This window comes from Phlebotomus papatasi, chromosome 1 (assembly GCF_024763615.1).
Source record: "Phlebotomus papatasi isolate M1 chromosome 1, Ppap_2.1, whole genome shotgun sequence".
In the NCBI taxonomy this organism is placed as follows: Eukaryota; Metazoa; Arthropoda; class Insecta; order Diptera; family Psychodidae; genus Phlebotomus; species Phlebotomus papatasi.
Genome location: NC_077222.1, coordinates 86,236,458 through 86,242,457, shown reverse-complemented (window position 1 = coordinate 86,242,457; position 6,000 = coordinate 86,236,458).

Below are 6,000 nucleotides of genomic sequence, written 5' to 3'. Positions count from 1 at the left end.
TTAGAACGAAAACAACTTAAGAATCCTCACAGATATTCACCCTCAGATGATACTTTTTCTTAGAGATTGGGAATTTATTAAAATATTTCACAGTAAATTTATATCTTTTATCTGCTACAAGCTTCTTTTTAATTAATTTTGTTGAACCACAGAAAGGAAGTATTTTATTTAAAACTTTTAGGTTACCACAATAAAGTTTAGTGAAAAAGCTTTATTTAATCATTATGGTGTTTGGATGTGTTTTCAATACAATTTAATATCAAAAGCAGAGCATTTTATAAACAACACAAAAGCCATCAATATTTTCTATATATACGCATCAAAACAAAATAAATAAAACATTGATGAGAGGATATAAAATAAACATTGCGAAAACGTAAATTATTGCATTTATTTAACTTTGAAAGAAAAATTTAATCATTCCACTGTGGATATTATCGTTTGTACTCAAATAGAGAGCAAAATAAACAATTTTTCTTTTTTTTTCAATACTTACTTACATGTGAACATGTAATATTGGTAAAAATTAAATAAAACTAAAATTAAATGAGAATTTAATTGATAATCAATTTTACCAATATGGGAAATTCATTAAATAGTCTCGTTTGTCTATTGCCGGCATTATTCTATTACAATGATATTTGTGGGATTAATATCGGTTAGAAATGGAATATGAATTAGATGATAAAATTTTAAATTAGGATATATAATATTTGGGAGTATAGGAAGAAAATTCAAATATATTATACTTTTAAAATCAATTTTATGATATTTTTGCAATTGAATTTTGAGGGTTGTTGAGGATCAGTAAAATTATATTTGTTATTGATAGCGTGAAAGCAAAAACCGAAGATAGGTAATATTATTTGTTAGGGTTTTCTGGATTACATTTAAATTAAAATTCAGAAATAAACGCCGAAATATTCAATGACTTTTTCAATGGGAAAAACTTCCTCCAGGAAAAAGTTTATGAATAGCGATAAAATTTACTTTTCACATACCTATACATTCTGATGAATATTTGAACAACTTCTCATGAATCGGGTACAATAAAATGAAAATCGCAAAAAAAATACTCAGTATTCATGAGAAAAAGTTATTATTATGAAAATTCTGTTTCTTCAAATCAATAGAAACTTTCAAGTAACACACATATACTTATTTAAATACATCCCTTAAAATTATAAGTGTTAGAAAAATTTTAAAGTAGGGAATTTCTACAACCTATAATTATCTCAAATTTTACAGCCTCTTTAGGACTAATGCAGGTTTAAATTGTGCGGAATATATAACTTGAAAATAATGAAAATTGAGAAAATATTTCTATATAATTTGTGAAAACACGCTTGTAGTAGACTGATAAAAATATTTCAATTAATAAAAAGGGACCAAATTACTCTGAATATTGTAGTTTGCTTAGTATTCTTTCTAAGTATGGGGATCTCAGTAGCGCAATAGGCAAGACCATTGGGTCTTAGGCGGATAAGATCTTTGACTCGATTCTGAAAGTTGTGAGTTCGAGTCTCTTCCGTTAAACGTAATAAAATTGCACTGCCTCTGCCCAACAATTCCGGGAACATGGAAAAAGCATCCACACTGCGGGAAAGGCGCTCCTGGACGGTCTATAATAGACTTAGCAGATTCTTCCAACACGGGATAGCACAATAATAAAACATGATTACATTGTGCAAATTTCAGCCCCGGTCTCCCTTATCAAAGAATCTTTTTGGAATAAATTCAGTTCAATTTGAAATAAAATTCAATTTGACACATTTTTCTGACAAACATCAATTTTCACGACAAACATTTTCTAAAAAAGCAATTTCTAAGGAAATTGTTTTTTCTTAAATAATTTCCTTAGAAGAGACATCAATTTTAACCAATTTATTTATATTAGTATTTTTTAGAATAATTTGGATTCGTTAAATGCAAACTTATCGTCTGTTTTGGGAATTTCAAAAATGATTTCGCTCCAGAAATTATTTTATTTAAAATGACCACAAAGGGTAAAATTTTTTAGAAGTGCACTGAGGACGTAAATCAGTAAATTAACTAGCGAAAGGTGTTTTCTCGCCAAAAACAGCTGTTATAAAATGACTTGTACAGCACATTTCTCATTTTAGGCAAAGAGAACAGAAATAAAAAATTGTAGAGGAATACATATTTTAAAAACGTATTTTAATAAAAAATGTACTACTCTACAATTTTTTATTTCTGTTATCTTTGCCTAAAATGAGAAATGTGCTGTACAAGTCATTTTATAACAGCTGTTTTTGGTGAGAAAACACCTTTCGCTGGTATTACTGATTTACGTGCTAACTGCACTTCTAAAAATTTTACCCTTTGTGGTCACTTTAAATAAATTAATTTCTGGAGGGAAATCATATGTATTTGAAATTCCCAAAACAGACGATAAGTTTGCGTATTTCTCCGTTTTACTGCATATTTCTTGTAAATCAAAATGTTACAAATACAAATTACTCAATGACTCTCAATATTTTACACAGCATTTTTGAAAATTTTAACAAAATACTCATTTCCTTAAAGGTCATATGGCCATGGCAAAGTGTTAAATGCTTTACGAAATTGCTCGAACTCGTGAAAAGTTTTTAGAAACATTTATCGATTTTTTGAGCAGATTAATAAATCGCACAAAGGGTCTCCCAAATTTAGATGAAGAGCAATACAATAGAAATCGGTTCTTAACTGGTTAATTACCGGTTCAAAACCGATTGCAATCGGTTTAGAATTATGATAAATTCCAAGACCTTTCTAACAAGCCCAAAAATTACACCATTCGGTTGGCAAATACGTTCAATAAAGCCTCTTTAACCTTTGACCTTGGAAAGCATTATTAGAAATGATTTAAAGGTATTTTCGTATGTGGACGAAATATCCGCTTAAACAACTTCTAAAACATAACCAAAAATTAAAAGGCAAAAGAAATGAAAGGGAATAGGTTGGGGGCAAATAAGGGATATTTTAATTGCCATTTTGTAATTGTTCAGTTTATAATTTTTTATTCGGTTTACAATGTGTGTGAGAAAAACATATGTTCATTCAGACGCTTTAATCATTTGCACCGGACGGGACTCGAACTCAGAACTGTGATAGTCGAGTTGTGGGTCACACCGCCCAAGAGCCGAACGTTCTAATTGCATTACATAAATTGAAATTGAAATTGAAAATTACGGACCCCCTAGGAGTTAATAAATATCATTCATTTTTGAAATACCTTTGAAAATTTTACTTTTTAAAATTTAGTTGAAGTTCCAGTTTGCCGGATAAGTAAGTTAGTTTATTCATAAACGACATTAAGTATACTGATGCAAGGGAAGCTTTTAAGACGTGGTTCTATAGTACCTACAAGATTTATGCATTACAATACAGAAAATAAAATATGCCTTGCGGCGGGAGGCCTATAATCATAATCCCTATAATGTAAATTGCAGTTAAAGCTTTTAATACACCGCACTTAAGTTAAAAATTATTATATGTTATGTAAAGGCTTTATATACAATATCTAAAAAAAAGGACAAAAGTTAATGTCCTGAGGGGGAAACTATAACCGTTCTTTCTTCCACGCTATAAAACCTGTAACCGTAAATTTGTCTAACCTTGCTGTGAAGGTGCCAAATCTAAGATACTTGCCTAAAATCACATGCGGAACAAGCTCCTTTGGGACAGATTTACCCAAAAAAATGAGTGTACCAACACATTAAGAAATTCGGTGATGAACACAAAACATTATCCCTCAATGCAGTTCAACTGCTGACTTGGAAGATTCGCAGCTCAATTGGCTGTTAATGTTGATTTCTGAGGGTGGCTTTATTGCACCAAAAATATTTCAGCTGAAACACTCCCTCAAGACTGCATTTATATGCCTGCATTAGTCACACGGGCCAGGGGGTGACTTTCTCACATGAATTCTTACATGGTTTCACATACTAAATTGACTCCTGGGTTACAATGCTGGAACAAAATTACGATCAAATGATTTCCAATCGATAATTTGTTGTATTTCTGGGGAATGATCCCATTGTTCATGGGATGAGACGTGCGAGCACTCATATTTCACTTCCACAATCGGATTTATATTCCTATCGTACCCTAGTCGTTGGATTGAATATCACTAATCTCATTAGTTAAGTTTTCAGAATGGGAAAAAGAGGAGGTGTGCCTATATGAATAAGAGTCGCTTTTGTCATTCGGGCCCTAAAAAAAGAGAGGGAAAACATCGTTTTCAGACGACACATTAAAGTAACATCAAAGACAAATTAATTGGGAAAAAAGTCTTATGACAAGAAAGTGATGTGCTAATATTTCCTACCCTGGGTAATAAATTAATTTTATGGTATGAAGTGGAAAAAAAGAACGTATAATTAATTGGAAATATTAGAAGAAGAGACTCTGTGTTCCTATAGTAAAATATTCACACTTTATTGAATAAGAAAGATTCCTTTTGAGGGAAAAAGGTACATATATTGTCGATAGCATATTTTAGATCATATTCCCTTGCATTCTGTGTGCGTGAATTGATGGTATGTGGTATGATAGAGTTGGGGAATTGATGAAAATTTTCTCTGTACGGTGCTTTCTAAGAAAAGAACGCGACGTCGTCAATCAAGTTCGTACAACTTTCTTATTGCTCCAAAGCATCACTATGTGCTTTCCCACTTTATTTTTCCCCATTCATGCAAATGTGCACAGCTCTACTCTATTTGTGAAATTTTCCACAATTTCACCCTACATAAAATCTCTACATGGAAGCATACACACATACATTTCACCCTCCTTGCATTGTATTTTTTTTCCTTCATTCTTGCAATCGACGACCTAGGATTGCTAGCTATATATGTATACAGAGAAAATATCGAGGGGACCGACAATGCACAAAATGTTCGGCATTGAGAATGCGGAACTATTGCACAATTTACATTTACTCCGCAATAAATGTAAGACTCTTTTAAACTTAGGGGAAAGTGCCCATGCTTTACACGGTCCCTAACTTCATAATGGCTAAAGTTTTCCTATGTTTCTGAATAAATAGGACTCTGTAATATATTTTAAAAACAAGACACTGTCCCCTTGTTTTTAAAATATGGGTACGATGAGTAATATTTATAGAAAAACATAAGAAAAATTTAGTCATTATGAAGCTTGGGACCGTGTAAAGCATGGGCACTTTCCCCTACTTACTTTAAGCCCAAAAATCAAAATGGTTTACAAAATTGAGTTAGTTGATTTCGCTCCAATTTCTATACAAGGGTACCAGGTACCAGAAAGTAAGTCGACGGATGACGCACTGAAGACAAATATTTATCCTATAATTAGAACAGAATTACGAGTAAATTGGGCTGTTTGTGCTAGGGTTCATTGGCTTGCATATCCTCAGCCAGGCCTTATGGCTTCCCTGATTCTCCAATTAAAATGTTTATTAGTGGTATAATATTGGTATTTAATATTAGTATTTTATTTTAGTATTGGATTTAAATATAAATATTTAAAATTCCTATCTGTAGAACTTTTATGAAAATGTTTGAAATAAAATAAAATAAAATACAATGTAAAGAATCTTACCTAATTTGGTTCATTAAAGATCTCAAATTCTAAATCTGTTTATTAAAGTTTTGTCTAGATTTTGTTCTACATATTTAAAATTTGGAAATTTATATAGAGTCGAAGAAACACCTATTAGCACTTTAAGAAATTGGACCTTTACCTATTGGTATCCTATTTTGCACCATTTAGAATATGAAATTTGAACACATATGCTTATAAGAAAAGGTAGATTAATGAAAAAACATTGTAGTATTTCTTACATTTAATTAGATACATTAAATAAATTTCAATATTTTGACGAAATTACCAATCGATGTTCTCTGCTGAACAGATGTTCCTTTGACACTATACGACTTTCATTATTCAGTTTTAAACATGTTGAGTTAAATTCTTTTGGTACTGGTAGATCATCCATTAATATTAAACCAATTTTTTAAG